Below are 17,748 nucleotides of genomic sequence, written 5' to 3'. Positions count from 1 at the left end.
ATTTCTGGAATTCCAATTGTATAGGCAGATAATGGACAGCATCCTTTGGGTGAGCTTTTATTTGGGGAGCTTTTATTTCTGCAGAAGAAGAGCAGCTTCTTCTCCTCCAGAAATAGTTAGCAAGAGGCTGTAAAACAAATACCCTTGCTCTGAGCTTTCTGGGGTTTTTAGGATTCTTCCCTTCCCACTTTGGCTTATAGCTTTTTTTTTTTTTTTTAACATTTCTAGAGAGCAACTAATACTAGTGCGTTAAGTGAAAATCATGAGCTTCTCAAGGACTAAATTTGTTGTAAACCTTCTCAAAATACTTGGATATCATCTACAGGATATCCTTTTTTTTTTTTTTTTTAAGTGAAAGCAAGTTTATTGAGAATGAAAATTAATAAAAGAATGGCTACTCCATAGGCAGTGCAATCGCATGGTCTGCTTGACTGAATATACTTATTGTTATTTCTTGATTATATGCCAAACAAGGATTGGATTATTCATGACTTTTCTGGGAAAAGGGTAAGCAATTTCTGGAACTGAGAGTTCTTCTTTTATTTAGACCACATAGAGTAACTTCCTGATGTTGCCATGGCATTTGTAAAATTCCCAGGGGCTGATGGGAGTGTCTTTTAGCATGCTAATATATTATAACCAGCGTATAATGAGCAATGAGGATGATCAGAGGTGACTTGTTGACATCTTGGTTTTGGTGGGTTTTGACTGGCTTCTTTACCACCTCCTACATTTTCCTGATGACTGAAAAGTATTATCTCCTACATTTTCTTGATGACTGAAAAGTATTATCTGAATGATCCCTTAAGATTTATTTAGAAGGAAATAATCATGCTCCTTTAGCCCACTCCTATAAAGTTTTTGTTAGTTTGTTTTGTTTTTAGTTAGTTTGTTTGTATATTTGAGACAGAGTCACCCAGGCTGGAGGGCAGTGGTGTAGTCTTGGCTCACTGCAACCTCTGCCTCCTAGGTTCAACTGATTCTCATGCCTCAGCCTTTCAAGAAACTGGGATTACAGGCATGCACCACCATGCCTGGCTAATTTTTGTATTTCTTTTTTTTTTTTCAGTAGAGATAGGGTTTTGCCATGTTGCCCAGGCTGGTCTTGAACTCCTGGGCTCAAACAATCCGCCTGCTTCAGCTTCCAAAAGTGCTGGGATTAAAGGCGTGAGCCACCGCACCTAGCCAAGCTTTTATATACCCCAAAATATCTTCACACATATTACATTGCCACATTTTCCTAACTGGAAGTGTCCAAACTCAGATACTATCATGTTAGCTCAACCTAGTTGTGCTAACTCTGACCTGGGGGCCAGGAGGTTTCACAATGATTAAATGGCCAATTAAATCGATTTGAATTCATGGTTTATTGCCAGGTGCCACCCACCAACAAACATACAAATATATTCAACACACACAGGCAGTAATAAGAGAGAGAGAAAACTAATGATAACGAATAGCTTAAAACCTGGGCTATCTGAATTTTCCTCCAAACATCAACAAGCGATGAGGGTGGAAGTCACTGTCCTTCTCCAGGCAGAGATTTCTTGGGCCAGTGCCAAGGGGGCGGAGGTCTCAGAGTTCCCGTGGCAGAGCGTCTGCAGGTGTCTCGATTGTGGTCAGTTTCTTTGCTGTGTTTATGGTGCTCTGCAGAAATGTCCATGGTCAGTATACACTCTGCCTTTTGACTTCGCTTTCTTTTCAGGTCTTAAGGGTGCCTGGCCACAATAGGTGTTATCATATCTGTCCACTGTACTTTCACTTTGAAGAGTCGACAATTCCTGTGTGGGCTGAATTGTTGTAAATGACAACTTGTCATACACAACACCATTTTGAGACAATTAGGATTAATAAAACATTATGTATCAGTTACCCATGATACTTAGGAAAAATTCTGACAAAATTTTCATATGTCTGTGCCATGTATCTGTGCATTCTGGACATCACTTTCATTCTCTTTTATGTCCACATATCTCGTCTTGTTCATTATACCTTCTTGGCAATCTCTTGAATTTTCTCTCCACCTCAAGCACCATCACTGTAATAGAGCCATTGTTTTTCTTTTTTTTTTAAATTGCATTTTAGGTTTTGGGGTACATGTGAAGAACATGCAAGATTGTTGCATAGGTACACACATGGCAGTGTGATTTGCCGCCTTCCTCCCCATCACCTATATCTGGCATTTCTCCCCATGCTATCTCTCCCCAACTCCCCACGCACCCGCTGTCCCTCCCCTGTTTCCCCCTGACAGACCCCAGTGTGTGATGCTCCTCTCCCTGTGTCCATGTGTTCTCATTATTCAACACCCACCTATGAGTGAGAACATGCAGTGTTTGATTTTCTGTTCTTGTGTCAGTTTGCTGAGAATGATGGTTTCCAGGTTCATCCATGTCCCTACAAAGGACACAAACTCATCGTTTTTTTATGGCTGCATAGTATTCCATGGTGTATATATGCCACATTTTCCCTGTCCAGTCTGTCATCGATGGGCATTTGGGTTGGTTCCAGGTTTTTACTATTGTAAACAGTGCCACAATGAAAATTTGTGTGCATGTGTCCTTATAGTAGAACAATTTATAATCCTCTGGATATATACCCAGTAATGGGATTGCTGGGTCAAATGGAATTTCTATTTCTAGGTCCTTGAGAAAATGCCACACTGTCTTCCACAGTGGTTGAACTAATTTACACTCCTACTAACAGTGTAAAAGTGTTCCTATTTCTCCACATCCTCTCCCGCATCTGTTGTCTCCAGATTTTTTAATGATCGCCATTCTAACTGGCTTGAGATGGTATTTCAGTGTAGTTTTGATTTGCATTTCTTTAATGACCAGTGATGATGAGCATTTTTTCATATGTTTGTTGTCCTCATATATGCCTTCATTTGTAAAGTGTCTGTTCATATCCTTCACCCACTTTTGAATAGGCTTGTTTGTTTTTTTCTTGTGAATCTGTTTTAGTTCTTTATAGATTCTGGATATCAGCCCTTTGTCAGATGGGTGAATTGCAATCCTGAGCTGCTCCTAATTGGCCATGTTAGATCCCCACGAGCCATTGTTTTTCATGTGGATGTTATGAAATCCTCTTTGGTTTCTCACATCCACCACTGATCTTTTTTGATCATTCTTCCTACAATAGTCAAAGTAACTTTATAATAGTAGAGAGCTCATGATATTCTTTTTCTAGGTAAATCTCTTTCAATGACTCCTAATGTTCTTAAGGTAGGTCCAAAATGTTTAATGTGATCTAGAAGGTTCTATAGAGATTGAGACCTGCCTACCTCAGGAACCTCATCTCTTGTATTGTTCTCTTTTGAGCTATGATCTCTGGCTGTCTTTCAATATTTTTCTCCAGCCTGCCTTAGGAATCTTCATATATGCTCTTTCCTCAATAGTTTTCTACACTCCTTTGTCCACTTCTTCATCCAGCTAACTCATACTAATTATTTACATTTTAACTACTATTCCTTGGGGATCCTTCATTGACTTCTTTTATCACCTTCTGAATAGATCAGATCAATTATATACTCTCAGCACAATATACTTAATTAATCAATCACCATCATTAGTTGTATATACTTATCTTCTTCTTTAAACCCAAATGAACATGAGCCATATCTTGTTATTTTTACTTTATACACTGAATTCCCTATGCTTAGCTTGGAGCATTGCATCCAATAGATGAACAGTAAATATTTATCTTTCACTTGCTAGTGTCTCTGGAAGTATATGCATAGCCCTTAGTTTAATAAGGTAAATTTGATCAATGCCTCTAGTGAGTTCCTGATCATAAAATTAGTGTTTTGTTTAATATGAACAAAACTTCTTATGTAATATCATGTCCCTGAAAAATTATGTCTTTTAAAAATTCTCATGTAATGCCTGCACAATATAGAAATACATAGTTGGTAAATTATTAGTAATGCTAGGAGGGCTTTCCATTGCCTTAATTCTTTGTCTTCTTCAACATCTCTAGGTATTTATTGATTTCATTTCATTGTTGTTTTAGTTTAATATTAACTTCAGAATTCTAGGAACCTGGTAGAAATTTTCCAAATAACTCAACTGGAAGATTCCTTAAATTACATATCACCATGTTCTACCCAAAACTATCTCTTTGCTTCTGGAAAAAATTTAAGAACTTTTATCCTCTGTCATGAGGTGTATTACTTTCCAACCTGGTAAATTGTCTAGAAAAGTGTTGGTGACCATGACTCATCAAGTCATGGGCTACTTTTCTGCCCCAAATTACTTAGTCATTGTCTCTTCTGCCATGGACCCACTATTTCTATGACATTAAAATTCACATGAGTCATCTTTACTGAATATAAATTGATAATATCCAATGAAATGTATACAATTTTAAAAAGATATAGAGCAATTTAAATCTATGTTTTTAGCTCTTTCTTGTCTAGGACTAAAGTTTTAAATATACCTATTTACTAAATGGTAACATTTTTATAACCTCTCATTGGGTTTGGAATGTATATATATAGTGTGATTTCAAATTTCAATTCTGTGGATCTTGAGAGAGGTGAGGAAGATGCAGAAGAAAAGTTTGAAGATAACAGAGTATGAGGTTAAAGGAGAAAGTGATCTCCATATTATAAAAGTGCAAAAGTGCTGATATAAAAGCTGTAGCAAGTTATCCAGAAGATCTAAGCTAATTGATGAAGATAACTACATTATACAACATATTTTTAATGCAGATGAAACATCTCTCTGTTGGAAACACACCAACTCGTTCTTTTATACTAAGAGAGGATGTCGATTTCTGGCTTCAGAGCTACAAAGAATAGACTGACACCCTTATTAGGTGCTAATAAAGCTGATGACTTTAAATGGAAGCCAATGCTCATTTCCACTCAAAAAAGCATGAGGGTCTTAAAAACTCTCAAGAAGTTTGCTAGATTTACTCTGCCTGTCCTTTCTATAAATGAAATAACTAAGCCTGGGTGACAGTATGTCTATTTATCCCTTGGTTTACTGAACATTTTAAACCTACTGCTGAGATTTAATGCTTAAAAATAAATATATTTTTCAAAACAGTGCTGCTTGTTTTGGTTGATAGGATTTTTGGCATTAAATATAAAAGTATATGTATATATATATATATATATTTTTTTTTTTTTTTGAGACGGAGTTTCACTCTTGTTACCCAGGCTGGAGTGCAATGGCGCGATCTCGGCTCACCGCAACCTCCGCCTCCTGGGTTCAGGCAATTCTCCTGCCTCAGCCTCCTGAGTAGCTGGGATTACAGGCACGTGCCACCATGCCCAGCTAATTTTTTGTATTTTTAGTAGAGACGGGGTTTCACCATGTTGACCAGGATGGTCTCGATCTCTTGACCTCGTGATCCACCCGCCTCAGCCTCCCAAAGTGCTGGGATTACAGGCTTGAGCCACCGCGCCCGGCTAAAAGTATATATTTTTTATAATTAATTAAAAGACATAGTTTAAAGCAAAAATAATAGCAATGTATTCTGGAGGTTTTAACATGAAGAAAAGCAAAATATTTCACTATAATGACACAAAAGATGAGAGAGGTATTAATGTCATTATGGTGCTGGAAGATTATTTTAAAGGTTATCAGATATTTATTTGTTTAAAAAATAGCAATTATAAAAGGACTTCTACTTAAATTATGTCATTTAAATTTGAAAACATGACCCTACAAGTTAGGAGTATTTTTTTCTTTTTTGACTTTTATTTTAGATTCATGGGGTATGTGTGCAAGTTTGTTACCTGGGTATACTGTGTGATGCTGAGGTATGTGGTATAAATGGTCCCATCACCCAGGTACTGAGCATAGAACCCAAAATATAATTTTTCAACTCTTGAACTCTCTTACCTCTCTAGTAGTTTCCAGTTTCTCTTGTTATAATCTTTATGTACGTAGGTACCCAAGGTTTAGCTCACATTTATAAATTAGAACATGCAGTATCTGGTTTTCTGTTCCCCCGTTAATCTGTTTAGGATAATGATTTCCAGCTGCATCCATGTAGCTGTAAAGGACATGACTTTGTCCTCTTTTTTTTTTTTTTTTTTTTTTTTTTTTTTTTTTTTTTTTTTTTTTTTTACAGCTGTGTAGTATTCTGTAGTGTATATGTACCATATTTCCTTTATTCATTCCAGCATTGATGGGCACCTAGCTTGATTCCATGACATTTGTTTTATGGATAGTACTATGATGAACATGTGAGTATATATATATGTAGAATGATTTATTTTATTTTAGATATGAACCCAGTAATTAGATTGCTGGGTTAAATGGTAGCTGTATTAAATTCTTTGAAATAATATCCAAATTCCACAGTGGTTCAGTGGTTGAACTAATTTACATTCCCACAAATAGTGCATATGCATTTTTTTTCCTCCACCGCCTCACCAACATCTGTTGTTTTTTGACTTTTTAACAGTAGCTTTTCTACTATAAGATGGTATCTCATTGTGGTTTTGATTTGCATTTCTCAGTGATTAATGATTAACATTTTATATACTTGTCAGCTGCTTGTATGTCTTCTTTTGAGAAGTGAGTATTCATGTTTTTTGCCTATTTTGTAATGATGTTGTTGTTTTTTGATTGTTGAATTGTTTGAGTTCCTTATAGATTCTGGAGATTCAATCTTTGTTACATACATCATTTGTGAACATTTTCTCCTATAGGTTGGAATGTTCTATAGGTTGTCTACTTCTTTGATAGTCCCTCTTGCTGTATAGAAGTCCTTTAATTTAATTAGATCTCACTTGTCAATTTTTGTTCTTGTTGCAATTGCTTTTGAGGACTTAGCCATATATTCTTTATCAAGGCCTATATCCAGAATGGTGTTTCCTAAGTTTTCTTCTAGGACTTTCACAGTTCAAGGTCTTACATTTAAATGTTTAGTCCATCTTGAGTTGATTTTGTATATGGTGATAGGCAGGGGTCTAGTTTCATTCTTGTCCATATGGATAGCCAGTTATCACAACACCATTTATTAAATAGGAAGTCCATTCCGTATTGCTTGTTTTTGTCCACTTTGTCCCTCAATTACTATTTTGTGGAGAATTTTTAACATAAAGAGATGTTGAATTTTATCAAAAGCCTTTTCTGCATCTATTGAGATAATCATATGGTTTTTCTTCTTAATTCTGTTTAGGTGGTGAGTCACATTTATTGATTTACATATGTTGAAGCAACCTTGCATTCTAGGAATGAAGGCTACTTGATTATGGTGAATTAACTTTTTGATGTGCTGCTGGATTTGGTTTCCTAGTATTTTGTTGATGATTTTTGTGGCTATGTTCATCAGTGATATTGACCTGTAGTTTTCTTTCTTTCATTGTGTCCTTGCCAGGTTTTGGTATCAGGGTGACATTAACTTGGCAGAATGAGCTAAGGAGATGTCCTTCCTCCTTGATGTTGAAATAGTCCCAGTAGAATTGGTACCAGCTCTTTTTTGTATTTCTTTTAGAATTTGGTTGTGAATTCATCTGGTTCATGGCTTTTTTTTTTCTTTTTAATAATTAGTTTTTTTTAATTACTAATTTGATTCTGGAATTCAGTGCTGGTCTGTTCAATGTTTTAATTTCTTCTTGATTCAGACTTGGAATATTATATGTTTCCAAGAATCTATGCATTTTCTCTAGACTTTCTATTTTGTGTGCATAGGGGTGTTCCTAATAGTCTCTGAGGATTTCTGTGGGATAGGTTGTAATGTCACCTTTGCTGTTTCTGATTGTGCTTTTTGGATCTTCTCCCCTCCTTTTTTTTTTTAAATCCAGCTAGTGATCTGTCTTGTTTATTTTTTCAAAAAGCCAACTTTTGATTTCACTGATTCTCTGTATGGCTTTTATAGTTTCAATTTTATTCAGTTCTGCTCTGATTTTAGTTATTTATTTTCTGCTAGATTTGGAGTTAGTTTGTTTTTGTTTTTCTAATTCCTCTATGTGTGCTATTAGATAATTAACTTGCGGTCTTTCTAATTTTTTGATGTAGGCATTTTAGTACTATTAATTTTCCTCTTAACAGCGCTTTTGCTGCATCCCAGAGATTTTAGTATGTTGAATCTCTGTTTTTATTTATTTTAAATTTTTTTTTTTTACTTCTGCCTTAATCATTTACCCCAAAGTCCTTCAGAAGCAGGTTGTTTAATTTTTTTTCTAATTGTGTGGTTTTTTCAGAAATCTTGATACTAATTTCTATTTTTATTGCACTGTGTTTTAAGAGTATAGTTGATACATTTTAGATTTTTTGAATTTATTGAGACTCGCTTTGTGGCTAAGTATGTGGTCAATCTTAGAGTATGTCCCATGTGCAAAAGAGAACACTGTATATATCTGATATATATCTGATGGATGGAGTATCCTGCAAAGGCCTATTAGGTCCAATTGGTCAAGCGTTAAATTTAAGTTCAAAATTTATTTGTTAATTTTTTTGCCTCACTGATCTATTTAACACTGTCAGTGGGATATTGGGTCATCCACTATTATCCTGTGACTCTAAGTCTTTCATTGGTCTAGAAGTACTTTATGAATCTGGGTGCTCCAACATTAGTTGTATATATATTTAAGATAGTTAAGATCTCTCATTGAATGGAACCCTTTATCATTATGTAATGCCCTTCTTTGTTCTTTTTTTTAAACCATTGTTTAAAGTCTGTTTTATCTTACATAGGAATAATGACCCCATCTTTTTTTAATTTTCTGTTTGAATATTAGATCTTTTTCTAACCCTTTACTTTGAGCCTATGGGTGTCATTTCATGTAAGATGGGCCCTCTGCTGACTGCAGACAGATGGGTCTTATTTTTTTAATTCAACTTAAGATGCTCTGTGCCTTTTAAGTGGGGCATTTAGACCATTTACATTCAAGGTTAACTTGATATGTGAGGTTTTGATTCTGTCATTGTGTTGTTAGCTGGTTGTTTTGTAGACTTAACTGTGTAGTTGCTTTATAAGATCTGTGGGCTATGTACTTAAGGGTGTTTTTGTGGCAGCAGATAGTGTTCGCAAACTGTATTAAAAACAACTATCAGACATTCAATGAAAGTCTGATTTCCAAAATCTATAAGCAAAATTCAACAAGAAAAACCCAAATAAAACCATTAAAAAATAGACAAAAGACATGAATAGAACTTCTCAAAAGAAGGTATACAAGTAGCCAATAAACATTAAAAAATTCTCAACATCACTTATCATCAGAGAAAGGCAAATAAAAACCACAATGAGATATCATCTCACATTAGTCAGAATTGCTATCATCAAAAAGTAAGAAAATAATAGACATTGGCAAGGTTGTAGAGAAAAGGGAACAATTATTCACTCTTGGAGGGCATGTAAGTTAGTTCAGCTATCGTGGAAAGCAATTTGAAGATTTTTCAAAGAACTTTAAACAGAACTTCTATTTGACCTAGCAGTCCCATTACCAGGTATATATCCAAAGGAAAATAAATCATTCTACCAAAAAGACACATGCACTTGTGTATTCATCATGAAACTATTCACAATAGCAAAACAAAAATCAACCTAGTGGACCAACAACAGTGGACTGGATAAAGATAATATGGTACCTATACACTATGGAGTACTACACAGCCACAAAAAGGAACAAAATTATGTTCTTTGCAGCAACAAGGATGCAGCTGGAAACCATTAGCCTAAGTGAACTAATGCAAAAACAGAGAACCAAATACCACATATTCTTACTTATAAGTGGGATCTAAGCATTAGGTACACATGGACATAAAGATACAACAATAGACACTGGGGACTTCTAGTGGGAGAGAAAGAGAATGGCAAAGGCTGAAAAACTACCTATGTATACTGTGCTCACTACCAGGGTGATGGGATCATCAAGGTTTCATATCTACCACAGCATCACTCAGTGTACCAATGTAACAAAACTGTACATATATCTCCTGAATTCAAAGTAAAAGAGGAAATATATATATCTATATATATACAACTATAAATATAACTGCAGTTATTTGTGTATATATTGTCATCTATATACAACTATAGTTATATATAATAGTATGTATAGTTATATATATAAAACTGTGTGTATGTAAATTGTGTATATATGCTATCCTATATCATCTTTTTATGTTACAATATTGTTTTTTATATTTTTCAAGTTGTCTGGAATATATTTTAATAAATAATATGAGATATGACTCAATATATATTTTTAAACAGAATACATTCTATGATTTTTAAATTTTTTTTAAATTGTCATCCTCCAATATTTAAGACTTGTGGAGGCTGGGTACAGTGGCTCATGCCCGTAATCCTAGCACTTTGGGAGGCTGAGGCAGGCTGATCACTTGAGGTCAGGAGTTTGAGACCAGTCAGGCCAAAATGGCAAAACTCCATCTCTACTAAAAATATAAAATTCAGTCAGGTCTATTGGCACACACCTTACCTGGGAGGCTGAGACCAGAGAATTGCTTGAACCTGGGAAGTGGAGGTTGCAGTGAGCCTAGAAAAAAAAAAAGTCTTGTTGAATAGCAAATTAAAAAACAAATAAAAAAATAAAAATTAAATCAAAGTGTTAAAAACATGAGTTCATCCAAATAACCACACATTAAACTAAACATGGTAAGTTTTGTAACATGCTTTTACTAAATTTGAACTGTTGTTATCAAATAGGATTCCCTTATAAGGAAGTAATAACATTTTAAAGAAAAGTTTCTGGGAGGAAAAATAAATTTGGAAAATTATATGAATAAAAAAAGGAAAGGAAGTATGACATTATCTGTTATTTACAGAATACATGTGATTTTAAAAGTTATCTATTTGCAGGCAGATACAGTTGCTCATGCCTGTAATCCCAGCATTTTGGGAGGATGAGGGAGGTGGATTGCTTGAGCCCAGGAGTTCAAGACCAGTCTGGGCAACATGACAAAACCCTGTCTCTATAAAAAAAACATACAAAATTAGCTGGGCGCAGTGGCATGAGCCTGTAGTCACAGCTGTTGGGGCTGAGGAAAGAGTATAGCTTGAGCTTGGGAGGTAGGGGCTTCAGTGAATTATGTTCATGCTCCTGCACTCCAGTCTGGGTGACAAAGTGAGACCTTGTCTCAAAAAAATAAAAATAAAAAAGTTATCAACTTACATTGCATGTAAACAAAGCTTTTTATACCCTGTCAACTTGATTTAGATATCTTTTAATAGCATACATTTCTATGACCTCAAATGTTTATTTTATTATCCATAGAAGTGTACTTGGGAAATAAATGGAGAGAATGATAATTTTTACTTTAAAGATTTTTTAATAGTCTAAAATCTAGCCCTGTGATCAAAATTAGGTTAGCACTGAAGATCGAACAGTCCATTAGTTTTTGAGGCTTTAAGTTTCCAGCATCTGAAGAACAAGCATGCTGGAGGCAAAACGCAGTGAGGAAGTGAAATGGCCGTTAATAAATTCAATGGACAAGTTGGTGGCAATAGTTCATAAGAGGAATAGGAGTAGGATATATTTGACAGTTGGAGTCTTTGCATGCTAGTACAATACAGATGAATTTGTCATGATTAACCAAAATTGCTAATGGGAAAATTTCCATATGATCTGTCTGTTTTCTTTTAGTTAAAAAGCAATTGCTGTCAGTCTGCTTTTCAAAAGATACCATAGGAGCAGTGGTGAGAAGTGAGTTGCCATAGAATAATTTTTCTGTATGAAAGGACACTAGGGATTATCAGTCTGTCAAACTTGTTTTATACTTAAGGCTCAGAAAGGCTAAGTGACACGTTTTCAGGTCATACTATTAGTGGTAAAGCTGGAGCTATGGACTTCCCTTTTCATTTTATTTTCCACACTCCCATTAGGTCTTACACCCAATAAGATAATAATCCGTATTGCTAATTACAGGTGTTAGGAATTGCTTTTCCAGATCTTCGTCAAGGTTGTTGCTAAGAAATAAGTTGTTTGGGCCCAAAATGTAAGAGTCACCTTTGATCCCTCTCTTATTCTAGTGACCTACATCTAATCCTTCAGAGAATCCAGTCAGTTGTCTATTCAACATAAATTCAAAATCTCCTTCGCTTTTGCCATTTACTCAGTCAAAGTCACCATTGTCTCTTTCTTAGGCTACTGCAAGAACCTTATCATTAAGTCTTTTTTGTATCTCCTCTTACTCTCTCTATTGCATTTGCCACCTAGCAGCCAGGGTGAAATGTATTTCTATTTCTATCTCTACTCTAGCTGTACACTCTCTATATATCTATGTCTATAACATATTATATGTATAATGTGTGTGTGTGTGTGTGTGTGTGTGTGTGTGTGTGTTTATTAATATAGCTTAAATCCAATTCAATCACTTCCTTGCTTAATACTCTCCAATGGCTTCTCATTTCATTTAGGATACAATCCATGCGCTTCTCCCTGGCCTCCAAAGCCCTTCATGATCCAGTCCTTGCCTATGTCCTTAACTCATTGCTTATACTCTCTCACTTGTTTACTGTGATCCAGGCACACTGAATCATCATTTCATCTCTCTAATATATCTGCCATCTTTCTCCCTCCATCCATGTTCATGAGTCCTTTTCTCTGTCTGAAATAGTTTACACTCAGACCTTCACATGGCTGGGGACTTCTTATCATTCAGATCTCACCTTAGATGTCATTTCCTCAGACAGCCCTCTGAAGGGAGATTTTTTTCTGATCAGTCTCCCCACCAGGTACTTTCTAGCAAATTATTCTGTTTAAATATTCACAGCTTTTGCTACTATCCAGAATTACATATTTTAAAATGGCATGATTATCTACTTTCTGTACTAACATGCACAATTCAGGAGGGCAGGGTCTTGGTCAGGCTTCTTCACTTAATTATATCTCCAGTGCCTAGAATAGTGCCTGGGTACATAGTTAATTGATGAGCAGTAGAGACTGGAAGGTGAAGAATGCTGTGTTCATACAATGATTCACACCGAGGCCTCTGAGGTCAGTTTAGCTGTGTGTAACAAGTAAGATACTTAAGTTTTCTCATTTTTACAGTAATAATAATAATGACAATAATAGAATCCACTTATCAAATTGCTGTCAGAATGTTAAGTAGGATAATGCATGCAAAGTGCTTGGGCTTGTGCCGGGCACATAGTAGGTGCTCAATGACAGCTAAAAGAAAAAAAGAAAAGCAAAGAAATAAAGCTAGGTTTAAAACTTGATGTCAACTATAAAACTGATTTCTGAGGCCTCTTACTTTTTACTTTACTGTACTAGCTCAGTATCTCTTCTTAGAGAGTAAAAAGGGATTTGAAAAACATATGTGAGAGAGTAGAAAGGCAAAGATAAATGGCATTGAAACCCAATCTCTTTGCCTTTGTTGCCCTTGGTTTGATCTACCTCCTCTATTTCACTTTTTCGAAGCAATTCAGGTATGAAGGTAGAAGGAGGATCAGGAAACAGAACACATTAAAAGTTCACATTTTATTTACCATATAGCTAACTATGTACTGTTAGTGGAATTTTCCAACTTTATACAGTTTAGTCTATTTGCAGTGGGCAATTAGCAATATTATAAGCAGTAAAACTGAGTTGAAAACAAAAAGATGGTACATTTGTTAGTTCCAGATTGTTTGGCCCTTTCTAGTGCACAGGATTTAAGTTTATCTAAAATTGTAGACAAGCCTTTTTTTTTGTAACTAACAAAATAAACTTCCATTATTTATAAACAATTGCAATTTGGAGTCCCATTGACGGGAAAACAAAGGGGAAGAACTGAAGTTCTTAAAACTCTGTAAAATAAATGTAAACAGTTGATCAATGAGAGGATGCAGACTATGATAGCCAGGTTATCCCTGGCCTCTTGTTCTTTTTCTCTTCTTTTCCTGGACATAAACCTGAATAACATTAATCAGGCTAGCAGGAATTTCTATTACTTAAAGATTATTTCAAACTAAGATGTAAAACGATACAAAATGTTTCCTTCATGTAATAACATAAACTGAAAATATCCAATTTTCAATCTCTGCTTCAACTATCTATTACAGCCCTAGCTGGGCCATTGTTGTGAGTGAGGTGAAAGGGGTTTAATTAGAATAGATGGTAGGAAAAGATTCGGTAGGAATGTCTGACCTTATGATTTGGAAAAATAAATGTGCTATGTAGTAAATCTCAGAACCTAAAGATTTAAGAAACTATATAAACAATATGCAGTAGACTTTTCTATTAATTCCTACTTGTCTCTTAACCAAAATGTTAGTTAAATCTTTTTTAAAAAGAAACTATAATTACTTTATTGATTTCTTACAATCAAATAATGCCAACTAACATTACTCCCACTCTTGCATCATTAAAAACAAAGGGTATTTCCTCCTTGGTATTTTCAAATGATGCATTATACAATAAACAAAGGTAGAACTCAAAATGCACCCTGATTAATTATGTAAACTGGTAATTTGTTTAAAAAAGCATAATAATTTGGAAATTTTCTTCATAAAATGGAAATTTAAATATTTCTCCTGATAGTCTTGAGGTTATCATTATCAGTAGTGCAAAGTGTGGCACGTATGGTTTCATTTAGAAGAGTGTGTATCTTACACACCTTATTTAAACAAACAAAATGTGCATTAACAAAATGCATAGTCAATGCATGATAGAAAGCTTGTTTCAAATAGAAGGCAGCTCCTCGGACCACCATATTATATAGGTTTTGCATTATCATTTATGGCATTATAGGTTAGTTACACATAACATACTTTTAAACATATTAACCCTGAAGATAAGAAAAATAATGGTTACTTGAAAAAAATTATTCCAGGTAGCCATTTGGTTTGTATCAGGAGAAAGTGAACCTTCTATGAGTTTAGTGTCTGCCAAGTCAGAATCAGCGCAAGTCAGTGAATCAGATACGAGACACATTTCACAATGACTGTTTCCCAAGTCCTGGCAATGCCTCTTCTCTCACAGTCCGCCAGATGACGAAGCATTTCTGGGATGACCCTTCTATGTGGTTTTTCCCTTTTCTTTTTTTTTGCTGGATTAACTATTACTATATTATTTCCTCTTCTCCCCTCCTCTTCTGTGGCCTTCCATTTCAATTATTTATAAATCCTTTCAGAATATCCTCAGAGAGCTCCATAAGGGGAAGTTCTGGAGATGGAAAATCCAAGGGAGGAAGATTGGAGATTGGAATGTCCTTGGCTTTCCTGGTATTTGCTGCAAACTTCTACTGGCTTGAGGAGGCTGTAGCAGTTTCTGAGTGTGGTGGCAAGCTCCATAACTCTGACGTTTCTACAAAATCAGCATCTATATCCAGCTCCTTTTCTATTGGACCTTTTAGAAGTCTGGCCTTTTCAGCCTTTAGTTGTTTATTTTCTTTCCTTAATCTTTCATTCTCAGCCACAAGGAATTTCACATGCCTCTTCAAATCTGCAATTTTGGTTGCCTGCTCCTCTATAATTATTTTATCATCTTTTGGGACTTTGCTTCCAATATATGGCTCCACTGGCTCACTCTTTTGCTGAAGTAAATATAGTACTGTGTTTGGATCCCTGTCACGGATCCCCCTGAATCTCAGGCAGGCGTTTCTCTGTGGAAGGGCTGTACTTCTGAGAAAGGGGGCTTTGGAAGAGGATGCAGAGGGTTTGTGAGATGCCTGAAGATGGGCAGCAATATCCTTGTCTGTGTTCTGCTGGGCTTTCAATCTTTCTTCATGCTGGACCCTTTTCCATCTCTCTTGGATGAGGAGGAGCTGTTTCGTGTGGCTATCCCTTTGCAATTCCAGTGAAAGATGAGCCTGCTTAGATTGTGTCAGCTTCATGACTTCACAAAGATATGCCGCAGCCTTTTTGTAAGAAGAAATCACTTCTTCGTATTTGCCTGCAGCTAATGAACGGTCTGATCATCTGCTCTGTTGATAAGCCAGGTTGAGGGGTCCTATTACTTCCATAGACCCTAAGGCAAGCGGCGGCCTTAAGAAGTGGAGTGGTGGTGCCGGGGAACATGGAGGGTACTGGAAGGGCACACTGTGGCCCCTCTCTATGCCCCAATAGCCAGTGGTGGGCTCAGAGGGAGCAACAACCTCACCTCTTCCTAGTTAAATCTTTAGCTTGTCATAGAGTCAGGATATCTGGTTTTATTTAAGGTTAGATTTCCCCTCTTGCTTTGTCTACATTCTGGTTCTCTTCTTTCTGTTCCTTGGGCTTTCTGTACCCCATTTCCTTTTCTTCCTTTGCTAAGAATCTTGTAGTGGGTTCTTAGGCAGAGTGTAGAGTGGAGTCACATGCCAGGAATTGGATCCCAACTCGACCACTTCCTTTGTAGATTTTTACTTTTCTCCGTCAAAGTGGGATTTATCAGAAAAGTTCATGGGGCAAAAGTGAAGATTAACTGGATTAAGAAAAGAATTTGTTTAGAAGAGTTAATAGCACATAGGAAGTACTATGAACATTCTAGCTATTATCATTATTTCCAGTAGAAGATATGATGTAGTTTCATCTGCATTTATTCAGATTTTACTTTTATTAACCAGTGTTTTCAGTAGTATTCTTAAAGAGGTTTTTCTCATCATTGTATTTTGCCAGCTGCCTCTACTAATTGCTTATTGCTGAAGAAACCCTTTCTATGATGGACATTAGAATTTTTTTCTGACCAACAACCATTCCACTTTATCTTTTAAATAGTACTTAAAGTTTCCTTTTGGGGAGTTTTTTCACCACCTTTTGGCAGAATTTTTCAAGTAAATGTTTTCTTCTCTTCTATCCCTCAAGCCCAATTGGGCACTCATGGAATTCTGAGAATTTGACAGAGTAACAGATAAATTGAAAAAGCTGGACTTCTTCATTCTAGCTGTAGCACCTGGATGATCTTCTCAAGTAGCTTCTTCCAATTTAGACTTTCTAAAAACTACCTGACTGCTATTTGAGTTTTCCTCTTATGTCTGGATGCTCCTCCTGTATCTATCCAGTGAATTCTTTTTACTCCAGCTGGCGAGAGTAAATTTCTCTTACTTAAAATGGATAAATCCTGTCTCTCTTTTCTGTTTGTTAGTACTGCTCCTCTCCAACTTACAGATTCTGTGCCCACTGAAGTATTTTGCCCTGTTGTATTCTGTATGCTCTGGCTAGCTGCCTTTGTGTTTACAACTGCAGCACTTGCAAATGTATTTCATTCTACTGCATTTGGCAGAAAGAATAGTTTCTTGATTAGTATCTGAGTTGAAAACGGTTTCTCAGTTGAGCAAAATTATCAAAGCTGTACTATGCTTGTATATAATGGCCTGCTATTTCCGCAGCCCCTTCTAAGGGAAGCTGCTGAGGCCCTTGCTCACTAATGAGTGGGTTTGTTATGGGGATGTACCACATGACCACACCATCTGGCTGATACGTATTGGACCAGGATGTGCATCTACCCCACGGCAGCAAGTCTATGTTCTAGCAAAGCAGAAACCTATGGCTTGCATAGCCTGGCTCAAAAAAATGGGAAGAGAGCCAATCAGATCCACCTCTTAGGAATTTAGAATTGGGAAACAGTCCTGCCTAAAGCAGTGAACCTTAGGGACATGTATCCATACGATGTATAAAGAGTTGTTGTTGTGTAGAGGGGGTTGAAATAGTCACTTAGAGACATATGCAAACTGAATCAGGAAAGGATCCCTAGAGGAGAGGCAGGTAAATGAAATAGTCTAGCAGAAAAAATCCCAGAAATTTATGAAAATGTGATTTCTGTAGGGGAGACAGAGACTTTGATTTCTAATGGCTTTCCTGGTCTAATTCTTGTGAGGTCTTGCTATAGGTAGCTAGGCATAAGCATGGCAGGAGAGGGTTCTC

The 17,748-nt window shown here is 36.1% G+C and overlaps 1 pseudogene; it reads right to left on the bottom strand.

The window, feature by feature from the left end:
* Positions 1–15,014: 15,014 nt before the first annotated feature.
* On the bottom strand, positions 15,015–17,239 carry LOC101047803 (nuclear receptor-binding factor 2-like; annotated as a pseudogene).
* Positions 17,240–17,748: the final 509 nt, after the last annotated feature.

Source organism: Saimiri boliviensis, chromosome 16 (genome assembly GCF_048565385.1).
Source record: "Saimiri boliviensis isolate mSaiBol1 chromosome 16, mSaiBol1.pri, whole genome shotgun sequence".
Lineage (NCBI taxonomy): Eukaryota > Metazoa > Chordata > Mammalia > Primates > Cebidae > Saimiri > Saimiri boliviensis.
The sequence above is the reverse complement of the archived record's forward strand: the minus strand, read 5'-3'. Positions and strand labels throughout refer to the sequence as shown.